General features: G+C 41.0%; 24 non-coding genes and 6 pseudogenes across 24 annotated transcripts; all 30 read left to right on the top strand.

Moving 5' to 3' along the window:
* Nucleotides 1–549: 549 nt before the first annotated feature.
* Nucleotides 550–668, top strand: LOC144443994 (5S ribosomal RNA; annotated as a pseudogene).
* Nucleotides 669–1,233: 565 nt separating this feature from the next.
* Nucleotides 1,234–1,352, top strand: LOC144444085 (5S ribosomal RNA). Its single transcript, XR_013481814.1, has one exon. It is a non-coding gene; the product is annotated as a 5S ribosomal RNA (ribosomal RNA).
* Nucleotides 1,353–1,917: 565 nt separating this feature from the next.
* LOC144443993 (5S ribosomal RNA) lies at nt 1,918–2,036 on the top strand (annotated as a pseudogene).
* A 565-nt stretch (nt 2,037–2,601) lies between these two features.
* Nucleotides 2,602–2,720, top strand: LOC144444084 (5S ribosomal RNA). Its single transcript, XR_013481813.1, has one exon. It is a non-coding gene; the product is annotated as a 5S ribosomal RNA (ribosomal RNA).
* A 565-nt stretch (nt 2,721–3,285) lies between these two features.
* On the top strand, nt 3,286–3,404 carry LOC144443989 (5S ribosomal RNA; annotated as a pseudogene).
* Nucleotides 3,405–3,995: 591 nt separating this feature from the next.
* LOC144444001 (5S ribosomal RNA) lies at nt 3,996–4,114 on the top strand (annotated as a pseudogene).
* Nucleotides 4,115–4,674: 560 nt separating this feature from the next.
* On the top strand, nt 4,675–4,793 carry LOC144443950 (5S ribosomal RNA). The gene has a single exon (XR_013481751.1). It is a non-coding gene; the product is annotated as a 5S ribosomal RNA (ribosomal RNA).
* Nucleotides 4,794–5,358: 565 nt separating this feature from the next.
* Nucleotides 5,359–5,477, top strand: LOC144443935 (5S ribosomal RNA). The gene has a single exon (XR_013481737.1). It is a non-coding gene; the product is annotated as a 5S ribosomal RNA (ribosomal RNA).
* Nucleotides 5,478–6,040: 563 nt separating this feature from the next.
* On the top strand, nt 6,041–6,159 carry LOC144443948 (5S ribosomal RNA). Its single transcript, XR_013481750.1, has one exon. It is a non-coding gene; the product is annotated as a 5S ribosomal RNA (ribosomal RNA).
* A 6,716-nt stretch (nt 6,160–12,875) lies between these two features.
* On the top strand, nt 12,876–12,994 carry LOC144444083 (5S ribosomal RNA). The gene has a single exon (XR_013481812.1). It is a non-coding gene; the product is annotated as a 5S ribosomal RNA (ribosomal RNA).
* Nucleotides 12,995–13,559: 565 nt separating this feature from the next.
* Nucleotides 13,560–13,678, top strand: LOC144444082 (5S ribosomal RNA). Its single transcript, XR_013481811.1, has one exon. It is a non-coding gene; the product is annotated as a 5S ribosomal RNA (ribosomal RNA).
* A 566-nt stretch (nt 13,679–14,244) lies between these two features.
* On the top strand, nt 14,245–14,363 carry LOC144444018 (5S ribosomal RNA; annotated as a pseudogene).
* A 565-nt stretch (nt 14,364–14,928) lies between these two features.
* Nucleotides 14,929–15,047, top strand: LOC144444081 (5S ribosomal RNA). The gene has a single exon (XR_013481810.1). It is a non-coding gene; the product is annotated as a 5S ribosomal RNA (ribosomal RNA).
* A 565-nt stretch (nt 15,048–15,612) lies between these two features.
* Nucleotides 15,613–15,731, top strand: LOC144444080 (5S ribosomal RNA). Its single transcript, XR_013481809.1, has one exon. It is a non-coding gene; the product is annotated as a 5S ribosomal RNA (ribosomal RNA).
* A 566-nt stretch (nt 15,732–16,297) lies between these two features.
* On the top strand, nt 16,298–16,416 carry LOC144444017 (5S ribosomal RNA; annotated as a pseudogene).
* Nucleotides 16,417–16,981: 565 nt separating this feature from the next.
* Nucleotides 16,982–17,100, top strand: LOC144444079 (5S ribosomal RNA). The gene has a single exon (XR_013481808.1). It is a non-coding gene; the product is annotated as a 5S ribosomal RNA (ribosomal RNA).
* Nucleotides 17,101–17,596: 496 nt separating this feature from the next.
* LOC144444078 (5S ribosomal RNA) lies at nt 17,597–17,715 on the top strand. Its single transcript, XR_013481807.1, has one exon. It is a non-coding gene; the product is annotated as a 5S ribosomal RNA (ribosomal RNA).
* A 565-nt stretch (nt 17,716–18,280) lies between these two features.
* LOC144443946 (5S ribosomal RNA) lies at nt 18,281–18,399 on the top strand. The gene has a single exon (XR_013481748.1). It is a non-coding gene; the product is annotated as a 5S ribosomal RNA (ribosomal RNA).
* A 566-nt stretch (nt 18,400–18,965) lies between these two features.
* On the top strand, nt 18,966–19,084 carry LOC144443973 (5S ribosomal RNA). Its single transcript, XR_013481773.1, has one exon. It is a non-coding gene; the product is annotated as a 5S ribosomal RNA (ribosomal RNA).
* A 495-nt stretch (nt 19,085–19,579) lies between these two features.
* LOC144444075 (5S ribosomal RNA) lies at nt 19,580–19,698 on the top strand. The gene has a single exon (XR_013481805.1). It is a non-coding gene; the product is annotated as a 5S ribosomal RNA (ribosomal RNA).
* Nucleotides 19,699–20,264: 566 nt separating this feature from the next.
* LOC144443972 (5S ribosomal RNA) lies at nt 20,265–20,383 on the top strand. Its single transcript, XR_013481772.1, has one exon. It is a non-coding gene; the product is annotated as a 5S ribosomal RNA (ribosomal RNA).
* A 495-nt stretch (nt 20,384–20,878) lies between these two features.
* Nucleotides 20,879–20,997, top strand: LOC144443959 (5S ribosomal RNA). Its single transcript, XR_013481760.1, has one exon. It is a non-coding gene; the product is annotated as a 5S ribosomal RNA (ribosomal RNA).
* Nucleotides 20,998–21,561: 564 nt separating this feature from the next.
* LOC144444074 (5S ribosomal RNA) lies at nt 21,562–21,680 on the top strand. The gene has a single exon (XR_013481804.1). It is a non-coding gene; the product is annotated as a 5S ribosomal RNA (ribosomal RNA).
* Nucleotides 21,681–22,239: 559 nt separating this feature from the next.
* Nucleotides 22,240–22,358, top strand: LOC144443945 (5S ribosomal RNA). The gene has a single exon (XR_013481747.1). It is a non-coding gene; the product is annotated as a 5S ribosomal RNA (ribosomal RNA).
* Nucleotides 22,359–22,853: 495 nt separating this feature from the next.
* On the top strand, nt 22,854–22,972 carry LOC144443944 (5S ribosomal RNA). The gene has a single exon (XR_013481746.1). It is a non-coding gene; the product is annotated as a 5S ribosomal RNA (ribosomal RNA).
* Nucleotides 22,973–23,538: 566 nt separating this feature from the next.
* Nucleotides 23,539–23,657, top strand: LOC144443971 (5S ribosomal RNA). The gene has a single exon (XR_013481771.1). It is a non-coding gene; the product is annotated as a 5S ribosomal RNA (ribosomal RNA).
* Nucleotides 23,658–24,151: 494 nt separating this feature from the next.
* On the top strand, nt 24,152–24,270 carry LOC144443943 (5S ribosomal RNA). Its single transcript, XR_013481745.1, has one exon. It is a non-coding gene; the product is annotated as a 5S ribosomal RNA (ribosomal RNA).
* A 566-nt stretch (nt 24,271–24,836) lies between these two features.
* LOC144443970 (5S ribosomal RNA) lies at nt 24,837–24,955 on the top strand. Its single transcript, XR_013481770.1, has one exon. It is a non-coding gene; the product is annotated as a 5S ribosomal RNA (ribosomal RNA).
* A 495-nt stretch (nt 24,956–25,450) lies between these two features.
* On the top strand, nt 25,451–25,569 carry LOC144444073 (5S ribosomal RNA). Its single transcript, XR_013481803.1, has one exon. It is a non-coding gene; the product is annotated as a 5S ribosomal RNA (ribosomal RNA).
* A 566-nt stretch (nt 25,570–26,135) lies between these two features.
* On the top strand, nt 26,136–26,254 carry LOC144443969 (5S ribosomal RNA). Its single transcript, XR_013481769.1, has one exon. It is a non-coding gene; the product is annotated as a 5S ribosomal RNA (ribosomal RNA).
* The last annotated feature ends 455 nt before the right edge of the window (nt 26,255–26,709 follow it).

Genomic DNA, 26,709 nt, shown 5'->3' with positions numbered 1-26,709 from the left:
TTTTCATTCTATTTACCCATCATTCATCTCGTCTTTAATCACATACATTCTTAATTCGACGCCTCACTCATTCGTTTGTGGTAGTCTCATAGGCAGAGCCTCCAGCGGCAAAAGGCTGGGGAACCAAGACTATCCAAGTCATGATTATCGGCCCTTCCTTTTAATTCCGCTCTAACTCCTCACCAGGTGTCAGCCAATGCAGCAGCCCAACAAACACTTTCAACTAGAGATTTAATGTACCGAACTTCTGTTTAAAAGTAACGTTTTCATAACGTATTTCAATAATATGGGTTCTTTACTACTGTTGGGCAACTTGCAATTGAATGGTGTAAACAGCGCCGACTTTATGATCACCTGTGACAGCCTGTCACTACGTACCTGTGCCGTGCAGAAACTTTTGATATGATATAGAAGTGTGAAATCTATAAAGTATCGGATCTGGATTGTATTTTCGCACACCAACTATACGTACATATTGAAGTTGTCATTGCTGAATAGTCAGAGTAGCACGTTTTAGTGATAAATACCAAAGGTTCTGTTCAAAACAATGTCTACGGCCATACTACGTGGAAAAAGCCGGTTCTCGTCCGATCACCGAAGCAAAGCTGCGTCGGGCATGGTTAGTACTTGAATGGGAGACCGTCTGGGAATACCATGTGCTGTAGAGTTTTTGATTTTTTGACCTTTTCATTCTATTTACCCATCATTCATCTCGTCATTAATCACATACATTCTTAATTCGACGCCACACTCATTCGTTTGGGGGTAGTCTCATAGGCAGAGCCTCCAGCGGCAAAAGGCTGGGGAACCGAGACTATCCAAGTCATGATTATCGGCCCTTCCTTTTAATTCCGCTCTAACTCCTCACCAGGTTTCAGCCAATGCAGCAGCCCAACAAACACTTTCAACTAGCGATTTAATGTACCGAACTTCTGTTTAAAAGTAACGTTTTCATAACGTATTTCAATACTGTGGGTTCTTTACTACTGTTAGGCAACTTGCAATTGAATGGTGTAAACAGCGCCGACTTTATGATCACCTGTGACAGCCTGTCACTACGTACCTGTGCCGTGTAGAAATTTTTGATATATTTAGAAGTGTGAAATCTATAAAGTATCGGATCTGGATTGTATTTTCGCACACCAACTATACGTACATATTGAAGTTGTCATTGCTGAATAGTAAGAGTAGCACTTTTTAGTGATAAATACCAAAGGTTCTGTTCAAAACTATGTCTACGGCCATACTACGTGGAAAAAGCCGGTTCTCGTCCGATCACCGAAGCAAAGCTGCGTCGGGCATGGTTAGTACTTGAATGGGAGACCGTCTGGGAATACCATGTGCTGTAGACTTTTTGATTTTTTGACCTTTTCATTCTATTTACCCATCATTCATCTCGTCTTTAATCACATACATTCTTAATTCGACGCCTCACTCATTCGTTTGTGGTAGTCTCATAGGCAGAGCCTCCAGCGGCAAAAGGCTGGGGAACCAAGACTATCCAAGTCATGATTATCGGCCCTTCCTTTTAATTCCGCTCTAACTCCTCACCAGGTGTCAGCCAATGCAGCAGCCCAACAAACACTTTCAACTAGAGATTTAATGTACCGAACTTCTGTTTAAAAGTAACGTTTTCATAACGTATTTCAATAATATGGGTTCTTTACTACTGTTGGGCAACTTGCAATTGAATGGTGTAAACAGCGCCGACTTTATGATCACCTGTGACAGCCTGTCACTACGTACCTGTGCCGTGCAGAAACTTTTGATATGATATAGAAGTGTGAAATCTATAAAGTATCGGATCTGGATTGTATTTTCGCACACCAACTATACGTACATATTGAAGTTGTCATTGCTGAATAGTCAGAGTAGCACGTTTTAGTGATAAATACCAAAGGTTCTGTTCAAAACAATGTCTACGGCCATACTACGTGGAAAAAGCCGGTTCTCGTCCGATCACCGAAGCAAAGCTGCGTCGGGCATGGTTAGTACTTGAATGGGAGACCGTCTGGGAATACCATGTGCTGTAGAGTTTTTGATTTTTTGACCTTTTCATTCTATTTACCCATCATTCATCTCGTCATTAATCACATACATTCTTAATTCGACGCCACACTCATTCGTTTGGGGGTAGTCTCATAGGCAGAGCCTCCAGCGGCAAAAGGCTGGGGAACCGAGACTATCCAAGTCATGATTATCGGCCCTTCCTTTTAATTCCGCTCTAACTCCTCACCAGGTTTCAGCCAATGCAGCAGCCCAACAAACACTTTCAACTAGCGATTTAATGTACCGAACTTCTGTTTAAAAGTAACGTTTTCATAACGTATTTCAATACTGTGGGTTCTTTACTACTGTTAGGCAACTTGCAATTGAATGGTGTAAACAGCGCCGACTTTATGATCACCTGTGACAGCCTGTCACTACGTACCTGTGCCGTGTAGAAATTTTTGATATATTTAGAAGTGTGAAATCTATAAAGTATCGGATCTGGATTGTATTTTCGCACACCAACTATACGTACATATTGAAGTTGTCATTGCTGAATAGTAAGAGTAGCACTTTTTAGTGATAAATACCAAAGGTTCTGTTCAAAACATTGTCTACGGCCATACTACGTGGAAAAAGCCGGTTCTCGTCCGATCACCGAAGCAAAGCTGCGTCGGGCATGGTTAGTACTTGAATGGGAGACCGTCTGGGAATACCATGTGCTGTAGACTTTTTGATGTTTTGACCTTTTCATTCTATTTACCCATCATTCATCTCGTCTTTAATCACATACATACTTAATTCGACGCCACACTCATTCGTTTGGGGTAGTCTCATAGGCAGAGCCTCCAGCGGCAAAAGGCTAGGGAACCAAGACTATCCAAGTCATGATTATTGGCCCTTCCTTTTAATTCCGCTCTAACTCCTCACCAGGTGTCAGCCAATGCAGCAGCCCAACAAACACTTTCAACTAGCGATTTAATGTACCGAACTTCTGTTTAAAAGTAACGTTTTCATAACGTATTTCAATACTATGGGTTCTTTACTACTGTTGGGCAACTTGCAATTGAATGGTGTAAACAGCGCCGACTTTATGATCACCTGTGACAGCCGGTCACTACGTACCTGTGCCGTGTAGAAACTTTTGATATGATATAGAAGTGTGAAATCTATAAAGTATCGGATCTGGATTGTATTTTCGCACACCAACTATACGTACATATTGAAGTTGTCATTGCTGAATAGTCAGAGTAGCACTTTTTAGTGATAAATACCAAAGGTTCTGTTCAAAACCTTGTCTACGGCCATACTACGTGGAAAAAGTCGGTTCTCGTCCGATCACCGAAGCAAAGCTGCGTCGGGCATGGTTAGTACTTGAATGGGAGACCGTCTGGGAATACCATGTGCTGTAGACTTTTTGATTTTTTGACCTTTTCATTCTATTTACCCATCATTCATCTCGTCTTTAATCACATACATTCATCTCGTCTGTAATCACATACATTCTTAATTCGACGCCACACTCATTCGTTTGGGGTAGTCTCATAGGCAGAGCCTCCAGCGGCAAAAGGCTGGGGAACCGAGACTATCCAAGTCATGATTATCTGCCCTTCCTTTTAATTCCGCTCTAACTCCTCACCAGGTGTCAGCCAATGCAGCAGCCCAACAAACACTTTCAACTAGCGATTTAATGTACCGAACTTCTGTTTAAAAGTAACGTTTTCATAACGTATTTCAATACTGTGGGTTCTTTACTACTGTTGGGCAACTTGCAATTGAATGGTGTAAACAGCGCCGACATTAGGATCACCTGTGACAGCCTGTCACTACGTACCTGTGCCGTGTAGAAACTTTTGATATGATATAGAAGTGTGAAATCTATAAAGTATCGGATCTGGATTGTATTTTCGCACTCCAACTATACGTACATATTGAAGTTGTCATTGCTGAATAGTCAGAGTAGCACTTTTTAGTGATAAATACCAAACGGTTCTGTTCAAAACCTTGTCTACGGCCATACTACGTGGAAAAAGCCGGTTCTCGTTCGATCACCGAAGCAAAGCTGCGTCGGGCATGGTTAGTACTTGAATGGGAGACTGTCTGGGAATACCATGTGCTGTAGACTTTTTGATTTTTTGACCTTTTCATTCTATTTACCCATCATTCATCTCGTCTTTAATCACATACATTCTTAATTCGACGCCACACTCATTCGTTTGGGGTAGTCTCATAGGCAGCCTCCAGCGGCAAAAGGCTAGGGAACCAAGACTATCCAAGTCATGATTATCGGCCCTTCCTTTTAATTCCGCTCTAACTCCTCACCAGGTGTCAGCATATGCAGCCCAACAAACACTTTCAACTAGCGATTTAATGTACCGAACTTCTGTTTAAAAGTAACGTTTTCATAACGTATTTCAATACTGTGGTTTATTTACTACTGTTGGGCAACTTGTAATTGAATGGTGTAAACAGCGCCGACTTTAGGATCACCTGTGACAGCCTGTCACTACGTACCTGTGCCGTGTAGAAACTTTTGATATGATATAGAAGTGTGAAATCTATAAAGTATCGGATCTGGATTGTATTTTCGCACACCAACTGTACGTACATATTGAAGTTGTCATTGCTGAATAGTCAGAGTAGCACTTTTTAGTGATAAATACCAAAGGTTCTGTTCAAAACCTTGTCTACGGCCATACTCCGTGGAAAAAGCCGGTTCTCGTCCGATCACCGAAGCAAAGCTGCGTCGGGCATGGTTAGTACTTGAATGGGAGACCGTCTGGGAATACCATGTGCTGTAGACTTTTTGATTTTTTGACCTTTTCATTCTATTTACCCATCATTCATCTCGTCTGTAATCACAAACATTCTTAATTCGACGCCACACTCATTCGTTTGGGGTAGTCTCATAGGCAGAGCCTCCAGCGGCAAAAGGCTGGGGAACCGAGACTATCCAAGTCATGATTATCGTCCCTTCCTTTTAATTCCGCCCTAACTCCTCACCAGGTGTCAGCCAATGCAGCAGCCCAACAAACACTTTCAACTAGCGATTTAATGTACCGAACTTCTGTTTAAAAGTAACGTTTTCATAACGTATTTCAATACTGTGGTTTGTTTACTACTGTTGGGCAACTTGCAATTGAATGGTGTAAACAGCGCCGACTTTAGGATCACCTGTGACAGCCTGTCACTACGTACCTGTGCCGTGTAGAAACTTTCGATATGATATAGAAGTGTGAAATCTATAAAGTATCGGATCTGGATTGTATTGTCGCACACCAACTGTACGTACATATTGAAGTTGTCATTGCTGAATAGTCAGAGTAGCACGTTTTAGTGATAAATACCAAAGGTTCTGTTCAAAACCTTGTCTACGGCCATACTACGTGGAAAAAGCCGGTTCTCTTCCGATCACCGAAGCAAAGCTGCGTCGGGCATGGTTAGTACTTGAATGGGAGACCGTCTGGGAATACCATGTGCTGTAGACTTTTTGATTTTTTGACCTTTTCATTCTATTTACCCATCATTCATCTCGTCTTTAATCACATACATTCTTAATTCGACGCCACACTCATTCGTTTGGGGTAGTCTCATAGGCAGCCTCCAGCGGCAAAAGGCTAGGGAACCAAGACTATCCAAGTCATGATTATCGGCCCTTCCTTTTAATTCCGCTCTAACTCCTCACCAGGTGTCAGCCAATGCAGCAGCCCAACAAACACTTTCAACTAGCGATTTAATGTACCGAACTTCTGTTTAAAAGTAACGTTTTCATAACGTATTTCAATACTGTGGTTTATTTACTACTGTTGGGCAACTTGCAATTGAATGGTGTAAACAGCGCCGACTTTAGGATCACCTGTGACAGCCTGTCACTACGTACCTGTGCCGTGTAGAAACTTTTGATATGATATAGAAGTGTGAAATCTATAAAGTATCGGATCTGGATTGTATTTTCGCACACCAACTGTACGTACATATTGAAGTTGTCATTGCTGAATAGTCAGAGTAGCACTTTTTAGTGATAAATACCAAAGGTTCTGTTCAAAACCTTGTCTACGGCCATACTCCGTGGAAAAAGCCGGTTCTCGTCCGATCACCGAAGCAAAGCTGCGTCGGGCATGGTTAGTACTTGAATGGGAGACCGTCTGGGAATACCATGTGCTGTAGACTTTTTGATTTTTTGACCTTTTCATTCTATTTACCCATCATTCATCTCGTCATTAATCACATACATTCTTAATTCGACGCCACACTCATTCGTTTGGGGTAGTCTCATAGGCAGAGCCTCCAGCGGCAAAAGGCTGGGGAACCGAGACTATCCAAGTCATGATTATCGGCCCTTCCTTTTAATTCCGCTCTAACTCCTCACCAGGTGTCAGCCAATGCAGCAGCCCAACAAACACTTTCAACTAGTGATTTAATGTACGGAACTTCTGTTTAAAAGTAACGTTTTCATAACGTATTTCAATACTGTGGGTTCTTTACTACTGTTGGGCAACTTGCAATTGAATGGTGTAAACAGCGCCGACTTTATGATCACCTGTGACTGCCTGTCACTACGTACCTGTGCCGTGTAGAAATTTTTGATATACTTAGAAGTGTGAAATCTATAAAGTATCGGATCTGGATTGTATTTTCGCACACCAACTATACGTACATATTGAAGTTGTCATTGCTGAATAGTCAGAGTAGCACTTTTTAGTGATAAATACCAAAGGTTCTGTTCAAAACCTTGTCTACGGCCATACTACGTGGAAAACATCGGTTCTCGTCCGATACAGACGTGTCTAACGAGAGCTCTCCAAAACTTATTGACATCTGTCAAGATCCAGCTGCAGCTTCGTTTAAACTTGCCTAATTAATCGTTCTGATATTGGACGTGTCATTTGTCGTATTATTGGTGGTTAGTGTCGTCGAATTTCGCCGTCTTCGCTTGGTTTTGTTAGAAGTCTCCACCCGGCAGGGAGTGGCCATCATGGCGGCCCTGCCAGGTCGTGTTTCTTCAGTCACTTCGTCAATGTCACATCCGGTTACCCGAAAGCGAACCGAACACAAGTCCAATACCATCTGTGTCACCGATGAAGGATTCTCGGCATTAGATGTCATTCGTGGTGTAAGAAATAAGATCGAAAATGGACTCATTGTCGCATGTATAAAGATTTCTGGGGTGTGGCAGGTGACACTTGATTCTGTCAATGACACTGAACTACTACTAAATGAAGGATTTGCAGTGAATGGCAATATCGCCGACATTCAAGGACTGGTAAGAAACTTTCTAACTGTGTCATTTTTGGGCGTTCCTGCCTATACCGAGGATGAAGACATCATCCGTAAATTACAAAGTTTCGGATGTACTATCAAAAGTCCTGTAATTCACAAATTCTTCAATGAAGAGCCAGAGGTAGAGACAGGAACTCGTTTTGTCAGAGTTGAACTGCCATCTAAAATAACATCCTTACCCTATGCTGTGAAGTTTGAGAATGATGGCCCATATGTTCGAGTCTTGCACTCTAACCAGCACAAAGTTTGTAACCATTGTTTGGAATCATCTCACCTGATTTACTCGTGTCCGAAGTACGAGTGTAAAAGGTGTCACCAAAAAGGTCATGTAGAACGCAATTGCAAGAACTTCAAGTGCTACAAATGTCAACAAATAGGACACAAAGCAATTGAGTGCACAGCTGTTATCTTCGACGATGGAGAAGTCGATGCTATTGTGGAGCAATATGTACGAGAAGAAGAACAAGATAGTAACTTGGAATTGAATAAAGAAGTTGAAAATGAAATGGAAACAGGGAATTTGAACGATGAAACTGAACACGAACTAGAACAACAAACTAATGACAAACTTGAAAATATGGAACACGAAAATGCAGAAATGGAAGTTGAAACAGACAAGAGGGATTCTAATTCTTCGGTGATTGGAAATAAACAAAATAAACGCCAAGCAGAGGAGGACTCCCCAGAAGCGAAAAATACACCTACGAAAGTAGAAAGAAGAAAAAGACTGGCAATTAAACCAAATCTGGTGTCAAGAAAGAAAGAAACTGGTAAACAAAAAGAAACTTCTGATAGAAATTCATCACCCAAGTAGTAAACATGTTCATTTTCTCTCTCCTAATTTCAACCTTCTTTGTGCTTGCATCTGTTAACGTAAATGGTTTGTCGAATTTCAATAAGTTTGAACTTGTAGATCAATTCTGCAAGGATAATAAATATGATATTGTATGTCTTCAGGAAACGTTTTGGGATAATAGTATTGCTAATCACATTACAAATAAAATAGCAGCGGATTATCATGTATATTACAACAATTGTCAGAATCCTACTAGAAGGAGGGGAGTGGCGATATTAGTTAAAAATAGGCCAGATATTCTTGTTTGCAATTCCCGTCGTGATTTGAATGGTAGAATTATTACTTTAGAAATTGAAATCTCCAACGTCAAAATTAACCTCATAAATTTATATGCACCGTCACACCCGTATTTACGTACTCAATTTTGGCATAAAATTTCAAACTTTGTAGCCGATGATCATCTAAACATTCTCATTGGTGATTTCAACACCAAATTGGATCCCCAACTGGATCAATTTTCAACTGCCTCTTCAGTTGATTCATCTCGTAAACACCTGACCCAATTAATGCAACAATATTCTTTTGTTGATGTTTGGCGTAGACAACATCAACATACCAGGCAAAGCACCTGGCGTCGCCAAACAAAAGATGTTCTACAGCAGAGTCGCATTGACTTCTGCCTTATGCATGTAGACAGTGTTCACTATTGTAAACGTTCCTTCATTGTACCTTTTCCCTTTAGTGACCACGATATTATTCAATATGACTTAGATTTTAGTAGCACTCCCCGGGGACCGGGCGTTTGGTCTTTCAACAAACAGTTACTTAAAGATGAAAGTTTTGTAAATCAAGTTTCAGAAATCATAACCAAGTCAAAAGAAAACATCACTTATCAGGAGGACAAAATTGAATGGTGGGAATCTCTCAAAGGTCAAATCCGTACATTCTCGCAAAAATATTCCAAAAATCAAGCGAAACTTAGACGTCATCTCAAGAAAATACTCCAAAAGAAATTAAAATGGGAACTAACTAAAGCCAACAAATATGCAGATTATGATCTTACTAATGCTAAAATTCTTCAGGATGAACTAGATCAGCTTATAATATATGAAACTAAGGGGGCCCTAATTCGTGCGAAAGTTCAGTGGTACGAGGATGGTGAGAAGTCAACACGTTACTTTTTTAACTTAGAAAAAAGTAAACAGGAAAAGAAAACAATTAAACAGCTAATTAATGATGAAAATAAAATACTAATTACCCCTAAGGATACCTTAAATGAAGCGCACAAGTTTTACACTACCCTCTATTGTGATGAACCATGTGACCCTGAAACTCAAAATAAATTTATCAACTATCTGACCAATTTTGTAAATTATGATGATCGCATAGCTTTAGAATCTAAACTTACTTGTGAAGAGATTAGTTCTGCTCTCTTCAGCTGTGAGAATAATAGAAGCCCTGGCCTTGATGGCCTCCCTTATGAATTTTATACACATTTCTGGGACGATATAAAAAGAGACATTCTTGATATTTTTAACTGTATTTTCACAGCTGAAAACTTGCCATATTCTTTCAAAACTGGTCTTATTACTTTAATTCCTAAAGCGGGGGGTGACCCATCTTACATAAAGAATTGGCGCCCTATCACCCTTTTGAATTGTGACTATAAAATTTTAGCAAAGACTCTAGCTTTAAGATTAAGCAAAATTATGCCTACTATTGTCAGTACAGACCAAACGTGTTGTGTCCCCAGGCGAGATATAGTAGACAATGTATTCTGTATAAGAGATATCATAGACTATGGTAACTCCACTAATAGTTTGGGTGTAATTATTAAATTCGATCAAATGAAAGCTTTCGATCGAGTGGATAACGCTTACCTATTGAATACTCTTAAAGCATTTCGATTTGGCCAAAACTTTGTCAAGTGGATTTCAATTATCTACAACCAGGTGCAAAGTTGCATTAAAATAAATGGTTTCCTGTCAGACCATCTGCCAGTGAAACGCAGTGTAAGACAGGGATGTCCGCTGTCAGCAATGTTATATGTATTGTCGGCAGAGCCTTTAAATGCTGCCTTGAAAAATAACCCAAGGATCCATGGTATACCAATCCCTGACAGTTCACTCTTGTCACTTGTTTATCAGCATGCTGATGATACGACTCTTACTGTGAGTAACGACGAGTCCATTCACGAGGCTTACAAAGTGTTCTGCGAGTATGGAAAAGCCTCTGGGTCAAAGGTCAACCTCGACAAGAGTGAACTGTTATGGATTGGTAGCAATAGAGGACGTTCTGACTGTCCCTTACCTGTAAAACTTCGGTCTGATGGAATAGTTATTCTTGGTGTAATGCTTGGTCATCAGCAATCCGTACTTGACCAATTTAATTGGTTAGAAAGGATTCCCAAAGTCTGTCATATTCTAAAGTCGTGGTCACGACGTAATTTGTCATATAAAGGAAAAGTTTTAATTGTTAATTCATTAATTACCTCTACTTTGTGGTATCGTGCATCAATAATACCCGTGCCTTCTGACTGTATACAAATGTTGAATAGTAATATTATCAACTTTTTTTGGAGTAATAGACACCATTATGTTAATTACAATGTTGTTACCGCCGACATTGAAAATGGCGGCCTTAAGCTGACCAATATCAATGACAAAGTCCAGGCATTACGCCTGAAATGGTTGATCAAATATTTTGATGAAAACTACAATCATAAGTTCAAACTCTTTTTAAATTACAATATCAATAAGTACCTGAATATTCCTATTGGTGGTGATATCTTCAGAATGATTATTCATCCTGGTACATTACGTAACTGCTCTCCTTTTTATAAGGAACTTTTTCATGCATGGTCACGAGTCCTTATGCCAGTCAGAGCAGAACCAGTTTCATATGATGAAATTATCAGAGAACCTATATTTAAGAATCCGTTCATTATTGGCCAGGATGAGTGTCCTCTTCCGCTATATCGCCAGTTCATTGAGGCTGATATTGTTCAGATTAAAGACATCCTCTATGAAGTAATACCTGGTTTCTTTCCTCCAAATGCTCTAGTTGAATTATGTTCCGAGTTTTCTGAAAATCGTACAAATAATGACATTGTCAATAAGTATAACATCATTTTAAATGCTATTCCCAAGAAGTGGCTAGAAATCTTAAAGAAGGAATTCAAAGAATGTAATGAAGTAGATCCAAATGTCTCTATATGTATAACTAATAGTAAAGATCAAAGAGTGTCTATCAAGTTACTGAAAGTAAAGAACCTTACAGCTATTGCTTGTAATCTAAGAAACTCTGTTCCCACCGGTATTCATCATTGGTCTTCCTTTTTTCCTGATGTTAACTTTACTCGTGTTTGGCCTAATATTTATTTTCGAATGAAAGAGAATTATTTAGGTGATTTAGACTATTTAATCTGTCATAATGCTGTTTTCACTAATGTCCGTCTTCATAAAATAGGCAGAGCAGCCAGTCCTATGTGTGAGTTCTGTACATTTTTTCCTGAAGATGTGTATCACCTTTTCGTTTGTTGTCAGTCTATTCAAAACTTGTGGGATTTTGTCTTCGAATTAATTTTTAGAATATTGAATATAAAAGGTATTAATGTAAGAAAAAAAGTACTGTTAATATTATTTAATTATCTTGTTGCATCTGATAAATACCAACAGACACTAATTAACTTATTATTGTCTTTTGCCCGTTTTGTTATACACAATAGAAGACTGGTTTATAAAATGAGTGCACGTAAAATTAATATGATTTCCTTCTTTAAGTATAAATTAAAGCAGAAAGTTATTTTTGAATATAATAGAAGCAAGATAACAGATGATTTATTCCTTTTTGAAACTGTGTTTGCCCAAAATAATGTAATAATAACAATGCATGATATGGAATTCACGTTTAATTTATAAATACTATACAAGTACATACCTGTTGTATTGAATTTCAATCAGTATCTTCATGTTTAGGCATATTGATCCTGATGCCTGAGTACTATGTAGTATACCATGCTAAACTGTAGTAACTAGTTTAGTTCACAATTGTATTATCTGTAAAGAATATTGAAATGTATACCTTTTTTAACAGGGCAAGCCAGTGGGCCTGTCCTTTTAATAAAAGAAAAAAAAAAAAAAAAAAAAAAAGCCGGTTCTCGTCCGATCACCGAAGCAAAGCTGCGTCGGGCATGGTTAGTACTTGAATGGGAGACCGTCTGGGAATACCATGTGCTGTAGACTTTTTGATTTTTTGACCTTTTCATTCTATTTACCCATCATTCATCTCGTCTTTAATCACATACATTCTTAATTCGACGCCACACTCATTCGTATGGGGTAGTCTCATAGACAGAGCCTCCAGTGGGAAAAGGCTGGGGAACCGCGAGACTATCCAAGTCATGATTATCGGCCCTTCCTTTTAATTCCGCTCTAACTCCTCACCAGGTGTCAGCAAATGCAGCAGCCCAACAAGCACTTTCAACTAGCGATTTAATGTACCGAACTTCTGTTTAAAAGTAACTTTTTCATAACGTATTTCAATACCGTGGGTTCTTTACGACTGTTGGGCAACTTGCAATTGAATGGTGTAAACAGCGCCGACTTTAGGATCACCTGTGACAGCCTGTCACTACGTACCTGTGCCGTGTAGAAACTTTTGATATATATAGAAGTGTGAAATCTATAAAGTATCGGATCTGGATTGTATTTTCGCACACCAACTATACGTACATATTGAATTTGTCATTGGTGAATAGTCAGAGTAGCACTTTTTAGTGATAAATACCAAAGGTTCTGTTCAAAACCTTGTCTACGGCCATACTACGTGGAAAAAGCCGGTTCTCGTCCGATCACCGAAGCAAAGCTGCGTCGGGCATGGTTAGTACTTGAATGGGAGACCGTCTGGGAATACCATGTGCTGTAGACTTTTTGATTTTTTGACCTTTTCATTCTATTTACCCATCATTCATCTCGTCTTTAATCACATACATTCTTAATTCGACGCCACAATCATTCGTTTGGGGTAGTGTCATAGGCAGAGCCTCCAGCGGCAAAAGGCTAGGGAACCAAGACTATCCAAGTCATGATTATCGGCCCTTCCTTTTAATTCCGCTCTAACTCCTCACCAGGTGTCAGCCAATGCAGCAGCCCAACAAACACTTTCAACTAGCGATTTAATGTACCGAACTTCTGTTTAAAGGTAACGTTTTCATAACGTATTTCAATACTGTGGGTTCTTTACTACTGTTGGGCAACTTGCAATTGAATGGTGTAAACAGCGCCGACTTTAGGATCACCTGTGACTTCCTGTCACTACGTACCTGTGCCGTGTAGAAACTTTTGATATGATATAGAAGCGTGAAATCTATAAAGTATCGGATCTGGATTGTATTTTCGCACACCAACTATACGTACATATTGAAGTTGTCATTGGTGAATAGTCAGAGTAGCACTTTTTAGTAATAAATACCAAAGGTTCTCTTCAAAACATTGTCTACGGCCATACTACGTGGAAAAAGCCGGTTCTCGTCCGATCACCGAAGCAAAGCTGCGTCGGGCATGGTTAGTACTTGAATGGGAGACCGTCTGGGAATACCATGTGCTGTAGACTTTTTGATTTTTTGACCTTTTCATTCTATTTACCCATCATTCATCTCGTCTTTAATCACATACATTCTTAATTCGACGCCACACTCATTCGTATGGGGTAGTCTCATAGACAGAGCCTCCAGTGGGAAAAGGCTGGGGAACCGCGAGACTATCCAAGTCATGATTATCGGCCCTTCCTTTTAATTCCGCTCTAACTCCTCACCAGGTGTCAGCAAATGCAGCAGCCCAACAAGCACTTTCAACTAGCGATTTAATGTACCGAACTTCTGTTTAAAAGTAACTTTTTCATAACGTATTTCAATACCGTGGGTTCTTTACGACTGTTGGGCAACTTGCAATTGAATGGTGTAAACAGCGCCGACTTTAGGATCACCTGTGACAGCCTGTCACTACGTGCCTGTGCCGTGTAGAAACTTTTGATATATATAGAAGTGTGAAATCTATAAAGTATCGGATCTGGATTGTATTTTCGCACACCAACTATACGTACATATTGAATTTGTCATTGGTGAATAGTCAGAGTAGCACTTTTTAGTGATAAATACCAAAGGTTCTGTTCAAAACCTTGTCTACGGCCATACTACGTGGAAAAAGCCGGTTCTCGTCCGATCACCGAAGCAAAGCTGCGTCGGGCATGGTTAGTACTTGAATGGGAGACCGTCTGGGAATACAATGTGCTGTAGACTTTTTGATTTTTTGACCTTTTCATTCTATTTACCCATCATTCATCTCGTCTTTAATCACATACATTCTTAATTCGACGCCACACTCATTCGTATGGGGTAGTCTCATAGGCAGAGCCTCCTGCGGCAAAAGGCTGGGGAACCGAGACTATCAAAGTCATGATTATCGGCCCTTCCTTTTAATTCCGCTCTAACTCCTCACCAGGTGTCAGCCAATGCAGCAGCCCAACAAGCACTTTCAACTAGCGATTTAATGTACCGAACTTCTGTTTAAAAGTAACTTTTTCATAACGTATTTCAATACCGTGGGTTCTTTACTACTGTTGGGCAACTTGCAATTGAATGGTGTAAACAGCGCCGACTTTAGGATCACCTGTGACAGCCTGTCACTACGTACCTGTCCCGTGTAGAAACTTTTGATATGATATAGAAGCGTGAAATCTATAAAGTATCGGATCTGGATTGTATTTTCGCACACCAACTGTAAGTACATATTGAAGTTGTCATTGGTGAATAGTCAGAGTAGCACTTTTTAGTGATAAATACCAAAGGTTCTGTTCAAAACCTTGTCTACGGCCATACTACGTGGAAAAAGCCGGTTCTCGTCCGATCACCGAAGCAAAGCTGCGTCGGGCATGGTTAGTACTTGAATGGGAGACCGTCTGGGAATACCATGTGCTGTAGACTTTTTGATTTTTTGACCTTTTCATTCTATTTACCCATCATTCATCTCGTCTTTAATCACATACATTCTTAATTCGACGCCACAATCATTCGTTTGGGGTAGTGTCATAGGCAGAGCCTCCAGCGGCAAAAGGCTAGGGAACCAAGACTATCCAAGTCATGATTATCGGCCCTTCCTTTTAATTCCGCTCTAACTCCTCACCAGGTGTCAGCCAATGCAGCAGCCCAACAAACACTTTCAACTAGCGATTTAATGTACCGAACTTCTGTTTAAAGGTAACGTTTTCATAACGTATTTCAATACTGTGGGTTCTTTACTACTGTTGGGCAACTTGCAATTGAATGGTGTAAACAGCGCCGACTTTAGGATCACCTGTGACTTCCTGTCACTACGTACCTGTGCCGTGTAGAAACTTTTGATATGATATAGAAGCGTGAAATCTATAAAGTATCGGATCTGGATTGTATTTTCGCACACCAACTATACGTACATATTGAAGTTGTCATTGGTGAATAGTCAGAGTAGCACTTTTTAGTAATAAATACCAAAGGTTCTCTTCAAAACATTGTCTACGGCCATACTACGTGGAAAAAGCCGGTTCTCGTCCGATCACCGAAGCAAAGCTGCGTCGGGCATGGTTAGTACTTGAATGGGAGACCGTCTGGGAATACCATGTGCTGTAGACTTTTTGATTTTTTGACCTTTTCATTCTATTTACCCATCATTCATCTCGTCTTTAATCACATACATTCTTAATTCGACGCCACACTCATTCGTATGGGGTAGTCTCATAGACAGAGCCTCCAGTGGGAAAAGGCTGGGGAACCGCGAGACTATCCAAGTCATGATTATCGGCCCTTCCTTTTAATTCCGCTCTAACTCCTCACCAGGTGTCAGCAAATGCAGCAGCCCAACAAGCACTTTCAACTAGCGATTTAATGTACCGAACTTCTGTTTAAAAGTAACTTTTTCATAACGTATTTCAATACCGTGGGTTCTTTACGACTGTTGGGCAACTTGCAATTGAATGGTGTAAACAGCGCCGACTTTAGGATCACCTGTGACAGCCTGTCACTACGTGCCTGTGCCGTGTAGAAACTTTTGATATATATAGAAGTGTGAAATCTATAAAGTATCGGATCTGGATTGTATTTTCGCACACCAACTATACGTACATATTGAATTTGTCATTGGTGAATAGTCAGAGTAGCACTTTTTAGTGATAAATACCAAAGGTTCTGTTCAAAACCTTGTCTACGGCCATACTACGTGGAAAAAGCCGGTTCTCGTCCGATCACCGAAGCAAAGCTGCGTCGGGCATGGTTAGTACTTGAATGGGAGACCGTCTGGGAATACAATGTGCTGTAGACTTTTTGATTTTTTGACCTTTTCATTCTATTTACCCATCATTCATCTCGTCTTTAATCACATACATTCTTAATTCGACGCCACACTCATTCGTATGGGGTAGTCTCATAGGCAGAGCCTCCTGCGGCAAAAGGCTGGGGAACCGAGACTATCAAAGTCATGATTATCGGCCCTTCCTTTTAATTCCGCTCTAACTCCTCACCAGGTGTCAGCCAATGCAGCAGCCCAACAAGCACTTTCAACTAGCGATTTAATGTACCGAACTTCTGTTTAAAAGTAACTTTTTCATAACGTATTTCAATACCGTGGGTTCTTTACTACTGTTGGGCAACTTGCAATTGAATGGTGTAAACAGCGCCGACTTTAGGATCACCTGTGACAGCCTGTCACTACGTACCTGTCCCGTGTAGAAACTTTTGATATGATATAGAAGCGTGAAATCTATAAAGTATCGGATCTGGATTGTATTTTCGCACACCAACTGTAAGTACATATTGAAGTTGTCATTGCTGAATAGTCAGAGTAGCACTTTTTAGTGATAAATACCAAAGGTTCTGTTCAAAACCTTGTCTACGGCCATACTACGTGGAAAAAGCCGGTTCTCGTCCGATCACCGAAGCAAAGCTGCGTCGGGCATGGTTAGTACTTGAATGGGAGACCGTCTGGGAATACCATGTGCTGTAGACTTTTTGTTTTTTTGACCTTTTCATTCTATTTACCCATCATTCATCTCGTCTTTAATCACATACATTATTAATTCGACGCCACACTCATTCGTTTGGGGTAGTCTCATAGGCAGAGCCTCCAGCGGCAAAAGGCTAGGGAACCAAGACTATCCAAGTCATGATTATCGGCCCTTCCCTTTAATTCCGCTCTAACTCCTCACCAGGTGTCAGCCAATGCAACAGCCCAACAAACACTTTCATTCTTTACTACTGTTGGGCAACTTGCAATTGAATGGTATAAACAGCGCCGACTTTAGGATCACCTGTGACAGCCTGTCACTACGTACCTGTGCCGTGTAGAAACTTTTGATATATATAGAAGTGTTAAATCTATAAAGTATCGGATCTGGATTGTATTTTCGCACACCAACTATACGTACATATTGAATTTGTCATTGGTGAATAGTCAGAGTAGCAGTTTTTAGTGATAAATACCAAAAGGTTCTGTTCAAAACCTTGTCTACGGCCATACTACGTGGAAAAAGCCGGTTCTCGTCCGATCACCGAAGCAAAGCTGCGTCGGGCATGGTTAGTACTTGAATGGGAGACCGTCTGGGAATACCATGTGCTGTAGACTTTTTGATTTTTTGACCTTTTCATTCTATTTACCCATCATTCATCTCGTCTTTAATCACATACATTCTTAATTCGACGCCACAATCATTCGTTTGGGGTAGTGTCATAGGCAGAGCCTCCAGCGGCAAAAGGCTAGGGAACCAAGACTATCCAAGTCATGATTATCGGCCCTTCCTTTTAATTCCGCTCTAACTCCTCACCAGGTGTCAGCCAATGCAGCAGCCCAACAAACACTTTCAACTAGCGATTTAATGTACCGAACTTCTGTTTAAAGGTAACGTTTTCATAACGTATTTCAATACTGTGGGTTCTTTACTACTGTTGGGCAACTTGCAATTGAATGGTGTAAACAGCGCCGACTTTAGGATCACCTGTGACTTCCTGTCACTACGTACCTGTGCCGTGTAGAAACTTTTGATATGATATAGAAGCGTGAAATCTATAAAGTATCGGATCTGGATTGTATTTTCGCACACCAACTATACGTACATATTGAAGTTGTCATTGCTGAATAGTCAGAGTAGCACTTTTTAGTAATAAATACCAAAGGTTCTGTTCAAAACCTTGTCTACGGCCATACTACGTGGAAAAAGCCGGTTCTCGTCCGATCACCGAAGCAAAGCTGCGACGGGCATGGTTAGTACTTGAATGGGAGACCGTCTGGGAATACCATGTGCTGTAGACTTTTTGATTTTTTGACCTTTTCATTCTATTTACCCATCATTCATCTCGTCTTTAATCACATACATTCTTAATTCGACGCCACACTCATTCGTATGGGGTAGTCTCATAGACAGAGCCTCCAGTGGGAAAAGGCTGGGGAACCGCGAGACTATCCAAGTCATGATTATCGGCCCTTCCTTTTAATTCCGCTCTAACTCCTCACCAGGTGTCAGCAAATGCAGCAGCCCAACAAGCACTTTCAACTAGCGATTTAATGTACCGAACTTCTGTTTAAAAGTAACTTTTTCATAACGTATTTCAATACCGTGGGTTCTTTACTACTGTTGGGCAACTTGCAATTGAATGGTGTAAACAGCGCCGACTTTAGGATCACCTGTGACAGCCTGTCACTACGTACCTGTGCCGTGTAGAAACTTTTGATATGATATAGAAGTGTGAAATCTATAAAGTATCGGATCTGGATTGTATTTTCGCACACCAACTATACGTACATATTGAATTTGTCATTGGTGAATAGTCAGAGTAGCACTTTTTAGTGATAAATACAAAGGTTCTGTTCAAAACCTTGTCTACGGCCATACTACGTGGAAAAAGCCGGTTCTCGTCCGATCACCGAAGCAAAGCTGCGTCGGGCATGGTCAGTACTTGAATGGGAGACCGTCTGGGAATACCATGTGCTGTAGACTTTTTGTTTTTTTGTCCTGTTCATTCTATTTACCAATCATTCATCTCGTCTTTAATCACATACATTCTTAATTCGACGCCACACTCATTCGTTTGGGGTAGTCTCATAGGCAGAGCCTCCAGCGGCAAAAGGCTAGGGAACCAAGACTATCCAAGTCATGATTATCGGCCCTTCCTTTTAATTCCGCTCTAACTCCTCACCAGGTGTCAGCCAATGCAGCAGCCCAACAAACACTTTCATTCTTTACTACTGTTGGGCAACTTGCAATTGAATGGTGTAAACAGCGCCGACTTTAGGATCACCTGTGACAGCCTGTCACTACGTACCTGTGCCGTGTAGAAACTTTTGATATATATAGAAGTGTGAAATCTATAAAGTATCGGATCTGGATTGTATTTTCGCACACCAACTATACGTACATATTGAAGTTGTCATTGGTGAATAGTCAGAGTAGCACTTTTTAGTAATAAATACCAAAGGTTCTGTTCAAAACCTTGTCTACGGCCATACTACGTGGAAAAAGCCGGTTCTCGTCCGATCACCGAAGCAAAGCTGCGTCGGGCATGGTTAGTACTTGAATGGGAGACCGTCTGGGAATACCATGTGCTGTAGACTTTTTGATTTTTTGACCTTTTCATTCTATTTACCCATCATTCATCTCGTCTTTAATCACATACATTCTTAATTCGACGCCACACTCATTCTTATGGGGTAGTCTCATAGACAGAGCCTCCAGTGGGAAAAGGCTGGGGAACCGCGAGACTATCCAAGTCATGATTATTGGCCCTTCCTTTTAATTCCGCTCTAACTCCTCACCAGGTGTCAGCAAATGCAGCAGCCCAACAAGCACTTTCAACTAGCGATTTAATGTACCGAACTTCTGTTTAAAAGTAACTTTTTCATAACGTATTTCAATACCGTGGGTTCTTTACTACTGTTGGGCAACTTGCAATTGAATGGTGTAAACAGCGCCGACTTTAGGATCACCTGTGACAGCCTGTCACTACGTACCTGTGCCGTGTAGAAACTTTTGATATGATATAGAAGTGTGAAATCTATAAAGTATCGGATCTGGATTGTATTTTCGCACACCAACTATACGTACATATTGAATTTGTCATTGGTGAATAGTCAGAGTAGCACTTTTTAGTGATAAATACAAAGGTTCTGTTCAAAACCTTGTCTACGGCCATACTACGTGGAAAAAGCCGGTTCTCGTCCGATCACCGAAGCAAAGCTGCGTCGGGCATGGTCAGTACTTGAATGGGAGACCGTCTGGGAATACCATGTGCTGTAGACTTTTTGTTTTTTTGACCTGTTCATTCTATTTACCAATCATTCATCTCGTCTTTAATCACATACATTCTTAATTCGACGCCACACTCATTCGTTTGGGGTAGTCTCATAGGCAGAGCCTCCAGCGGCAAAAGGCTAGGGAACCAAGACTATCCAAGTCATGATTATCGGCCCTTCCTTTTAATTCCGCTCTAACTCCTCACCAGGTGTCAGCCAATGCAGCAGCCCAACAAACACTTTCATTCTTTACTACTGTTGGGCAATTTGCAATTGAATGGTATAAACAGCGCCGACTTTAGGATCACCTGTGACAGCCTGTCACTATGTACCTGTGCCGTGTAGAAACTTTTGATATATATAGAAGTGTGAAATCTATAAAGTATCGGATCTGGATTGTATTTTCGCACACCAACTATACGTACATATTGAATTTGTCATTGGTGAATAGTCAGAGTAGCACTTTTTAGTGATAAATACCAAAGGTTCTGTTCAAAACCTTGTCTACGGCCATACTACGTGGAAACAGCCGGTTCTCGTCCGATCACCGAAGCAAAGCTGCGTCGGGCATGGTTAGTACTTGAATGGGAGACCGTCTGGGAATACCATGTGCTGTAGACTTTTTGATTTTTTGACCTTTTCATTCTATTTACCCATCATTCATCTCGTCTTTAATCACATATATTCTTAATTCGACGCCACACTCATTCGTATGGGGTAGTCTCATAGGCAGAGCCTCCAGCGGCAAAAGGCTGGGAAACGAGACTATCCAAGTCATGATTATCGGCCCTTCCTTTTAATTCCGCTCTAACTCCTCACCAGGTGTCAGCCAATGCAGCAGCCCAACAAGCACTTTCAACTAGCGATTTAATGTACCGAACTTCTGTTTAAAAGTAACTTTTTCATAACGTATTTCAATACCGTGGGTTCTTTACTACTGTTGGGCAACTTGCAATTGAATGGTGTAAACAGTGCCGACTTTAGGATCACCTGTGACAGCCTGTCACTACGTACCTGTGCCGTGTAGAAACTTTTGATATGATATAGAAGTGTGAAATCTATAAAGTATCGGATCTGGATTGTATTTTCGCACACCAACTGTAAGTACATATTGAAGTTGTCATTGCTGAATAGTCAGAGTAGCACTTTTTAGTGATAAATACCAAAGGTTCTGTTCAAAACCTTGTCTACGGCCATACTACGTGGAAAAAGCCGGTTCTCGTCCGATCACCGAAGCAAAGCTGCGTCGGGCATGGTTAGTACTTGAATGGGAGACCGTCTGGGAATACCATGTGCTGTAGACTTTTTGTTTTTTTGACCTTTTCATTCTATTTACCTCGTCTCGTCTTTAATCACATACATTCTTAATTCGACGCCACACTCATTCGTTTGGGGTAGTCTCATAGGCAGAGCCTCCAGCGGCAAAAGGCTAGGGAACCAAGACTATCCAAGTCATGATTATCGGCCCTTCCTTTTAATTCCGCTCTAACTCCTCACCAGGTGTCAGCCAATGCAGCAGCCCAACAAACACTTTCAACTAGCGATTTAATGTACCGAACTTCTGTTTAAAGGTAACGTTTTCATAACGTATTTCAATACTGTGGGTTCTTTACTACTGTTGGGCAACTTGCAATTGAATGGTGTAAACAGCGCCGACTTTAGGATCACCTGTGACTTCCTGTCACTACGTACCTGTGCCGTGTAGAAACTTTTGATATGATATAGAAGCGTGAAATCTATAAAGTATCGGATCTGGATTGTATTTTCGCACACCAACTATACGTACATATTGAATTTGTCATTGTTGAATAGTCAGAGTAGCACTTTTTAGTGATAAATACCAAAGGTTCTGTTCAAAACCTTGTCTACGGCCATACTACGTGGAAAAAGCCGGTTCTCGTCCGATCACCGAAGCAAAGCTGCGACGGGCATGGTTAGTACTTGAATGGGAGACCGTCTGGGAATACCATGTGCTGTAGACTTTTTGATTTTTTGACCTTTTCATTCTATTTACCCATCATTCATCTCGTCTTTAAGCACATACATTCTTAATTCGACGCCACAATCATTCGTTTGGGGTAGTCTCATAGGCAGAGCCTCCAGCGGCAAAAGGCTAGGGAACCGAGACTATCCAAGTCATGATTATCGGCCCTTCCTTTTAATTCCGCTCTAACTCCTCACCAGGTGTCAGCCAATGCAGCAGCCCAACAAACACTTTCATTCTTTACTACTGTTGGGCAATTTGCAATTGAATGGTATAAACAGCGCCGACTTTAGGATCACCTGTGACAGCCTGTCACTACGTACCTGTGCCGTGTAGAAACTTTTGATATATATAGAAGTGTGAAATCTATAAAGTATCGGATCTGGATTGTATTTTCGCACACCAACTATACGTACATATTGAATTTGTCATTGGTGAATAGTCAGAGTAGCACTTTTTAGTGATAAATACCAAAGGTTCTGTTCAAAACCTTGTCTACGGCCATACTACGTGGAAAAAGCCGGTTCTCGTCCGATCACCGAAGCAAAGCTGCGACGGGCATGGTTAGTACTTGAATGGGAGACCGTCTGGGAATACCATGTGCTGTAGACTTTTTGATTTTTTGACCTTTTCATTCTATTTACCCATCATTCATCTCGTCTTTAATCACATACATTCTTAATTCGACGCCACACTCATTCGTATGGGGTAGTCTCATAGACAGAGCCTCCAGTGGGAAAAGGCTGGGGAACCGCGAGACTATCCAAGTCATGATTATCGGCCCTTCCTTTTAATTCCGCTCTAACTCCTCACCAGGTGTCAGCAAATGCAGCAGCCCAACAAGCACTTTCAACTAGCGATTTAATGTACCGAACTTCTGTTTAAAAGTAACTTTTTCATAACGTATTTCAATACCGTCGGTTCTTTACTACTGTTGGGCAACTTGCAATTGAATGGTGTAAACAGCGCCGACTTTAGGATCACCTGTGACAGCCTGTCACTACGTACCTGTGCCGTGTAGAAACTTTTGATATGATATAGAAGTGTGAAATCTATAAAGTATCGGATCTGGATTGTATTTTCGCACACCAACTATACGTACATATTGAATTTGTCATTGGTGAATAGTCAGAGTAGCACTTTTTAGTGATAAATACAAAGGTTCTGTTCAAAACCTTGTCTACGGCCATACTACGTGGAAAAAGCCGGTTCTCGTCCGATCACCGAAGCAAAGCTGCGTCGGGCATGGTCAGTACTTGAATGGGAGACCGTCTGGGAATACCATGTGCTGTAGACTTTTTGTTTTTTTGTCCTGTTCATTCTATTTACCAATCATTCATCTCGTCTTTAATCACATACATTCTTAATTCGACGCCACACTCATTCGTTTGGGGTAGTCTCATAGGCAGAGCCTCCAGCGGCAAAAGGCTAGGGAACCAAGACTATCCAAGTCATGATTATCGGCCCTTCCTTTTAATTCCGCTCTAACTCCTCACCAGGTGTCAGCCAATGCAGCAGCCCAACAAACACTTTCATTCTTTACTACTGTTGGGCAACTTGCAATTGAATGGTGTAAACAGCGCCGACTTTAGGATCACCTGTGACAGCCTGTCACTACGTACCTGTGCCGTGTAGAAACTTTTGATATATATAGAAGTGTGAAATCTATAAAGTATCGGATCTGGATTGTATTTTCGCACACCAACTATACGTACATATTGAAGTTGTCATTGGTGAATAGTCAGAGTAGCACTTTTTAGTGATAAATACAAAGGTTCTGTTCAAAACCTTGTCTACGGCCATACTACGTGGAAAAAGCCGGTTCTCGTCCGATCACCGAAGCAAAGCTGCGACGGGCATGGTTAGTACTTGAATGGGAGACCGTCTGGGAATACCATGTGCTGTAGACTTTTTGATTTTTTGACCTTTTCATTCTATTTACCCATCATTCATCTCGTCTTTAATCACATACATTCTTAATTCGACGCCACACTCATTCGTATGGGGTAGTCTCATAGACAGAGCCTCCAGTGGGAAAAGGCTGGGGAACCGCGAGACTATCCAAGTCATGATTATCGGCCCTTCCTTTTAATTCCGCTCTAACTCCTCACCAGGTGTCAGCAAATGCAGCAGCCCAACAAGCACTTTCAACTAGCGATTTAATGTACCGAACTTCTGTTTAAAAGTAACTTTTTCATAACGTATTTCAATACCGTGGGTTCTTTACTACTGTTGGGCAACTTGCAATTGAATGGTGTAAACAGCGCCGACTTTAGGATCACCTGTGACAGCCTGTCACTACGTACCTGTGCCGTGTAGAAACTTTTGATATGATATAGAAGTGTGAAATCTATAAAGTATCGGATCTGGATTGTATTTTCGCACACCAACTATACGTACATATTGAATTTGTCATTGGTGAATAGTCAGAGTAGCACTTTTTAGTGATAAATACAAAGGTTCTGTTCAAAACCTTGTCTACGGCCATACTACGTGGAAAAAGCCGGTTCTCGTCCGATCACCGAAGCAAAGCTGCGTCGGGCATGGTCAGTACTTGAATGGGAGACCGTCTGGGAATACCATGTGCTGTAGACTTTTTGTTTTTTTGTCCTGTTCATTCTATTTACCAATCATTCATCTCGTCTTTAATCACATACATTCTTAATTCGACGCCACACTCATTCGTTTGGGGTAGTCTCATAGGCAGAGCCTCCAGCGGCAAAAGGCTAGGGAACCAAGACTATCCAAGTCATGATTATCGGCCCTTCCTTTTAATTCCGCTCTAACTCCTCACCAGGTGTCAGCCAATGCAGCAGCCCAACAAACACTTTCATTCTTTACTACTGTTGGGCAACTTGCAATTGAATGGTGTAAACAGCGCCGACTTTAGGATCACCTGTGACAGCCTGTCACTACGTACCTGTGCCGTGTAGAAACTTTTGATATATATAGAAGTGTGAAATCTATAAAGTATCGGATCTGGATTGTATTTTCGCACACCAACTATACGTACATATTGAAGTTGTCATTGGTGAATAGTCAGAGTAGCACTTTTTAGTAATAAATACCAAAGGTTCTGTTCAAAACCTTGTCTACGGCCATACTACGTGGAAAAAGCCGGTTCTCGTCCGATCACCGAAGCAAAGCTGCGTCGGGCATGGTTAGTACTTGAATGGGAGACCGTCTGGGAATACCATGTGCTGTAGACTTTTTGATTTTTTGACCTTTTCATTCTATTTACCCATCATTCATCTCGTCTTTAATCACATACATTCTTAATTCGACGCCACACTCATTCTTATGGGGTAGTCTCATAGACAGAGCCTCCAGTGGGAAAAGGCTGGGGAACCGCGAGACTATCCAAGTCATGATTATTGGCCCTTCCTTTTAATTCCGCTCTAACTCCTCACCAGGTGTCAGCAAATGCAGCAGCCCAACAAGCACTTTCAACTAGCGATTTAATGTACCGAACTTCTGTTTAAAAGTAACTTTTTCATAACGTATTTCAATACCGTGGGTTCTTTACTACTGTTGGGCAACTTGCAATTGAATGGTGTAAACAGCGCCGACTTTAGGATCACCTGTGACAGCCTGTCACTACGTACCTGTGCCGTGTAGAAACTTTTGATATGATATAGAAGTGTGAAATCTATAAAGTATCGGATCTGGATTGTATTTTCGCACACCAACTATACGTACATATTGAATTTGTCATTGGTGAATAGTCAGAGTAGCACTTTTTAGTGATAAATACAAAGGTTCTGTTCAAAACCTTGTCTACGGCCATACTACGTGGAAAAAGCCGGTTCTCGTCCGATCACCGAAGCAAAGCTGCGTCGGGCATGGTCAGTACTTGAATGGGAGACCGTCTGGGAATACCATGTGCTGTAGACTTTTTGTTTTTTTGACCTGTTCATTCTATTTACCAATCATTCATCTCGTCTTTAATCACATACATTCTTAATTCGACGCCACACTCATTCGTTTGGGGTAGTCTCATAGGCAGAGCCTCCAGCGGCAAAAGGCTAGGGAACCAAGACTATCCAAGTCATGATTATCGGCCCTTCCTTTTAATTCCGCTCTAACTCCTCACCAGGTGTCAGCCAATGCAGCAGCCCAACAAACACTTTCATTCTTTACTACTGTTGGGCAATTTGCAATTGAATGGTATAAACAGCGCCGACTTTAGGATCACCTGTGACAGCCTGTCACTATGTACCTGTGCCGTGTAGAAACTTTTGATATATATAGAAGTGTGAAATCTATAAAGTATCGGATCTGGATTGTATTTTCGCACACCAACTATACGTACATATTGAATTTGTCATTGGTGAATAGTCAGAGTAGCA

Source organism: Glandiceps talaboti, chromosome 12, assembly GCF_964340395.1.
Source record: "Glandiceps talaboti chromosome 12, keGlaTala1.1, whole genome shotgun sequence".
NCBI lineage: Eukaryota > Metazoa > Hemichordata > Enteropneusta > Spengelidae > Glandiceps > Glandiceps talaboti.
The sequence above is the reverse complement of the archived record's forward strand: the minus strand, read 5'-3'. Positions and strand labels throughout refer to the sequence as shown.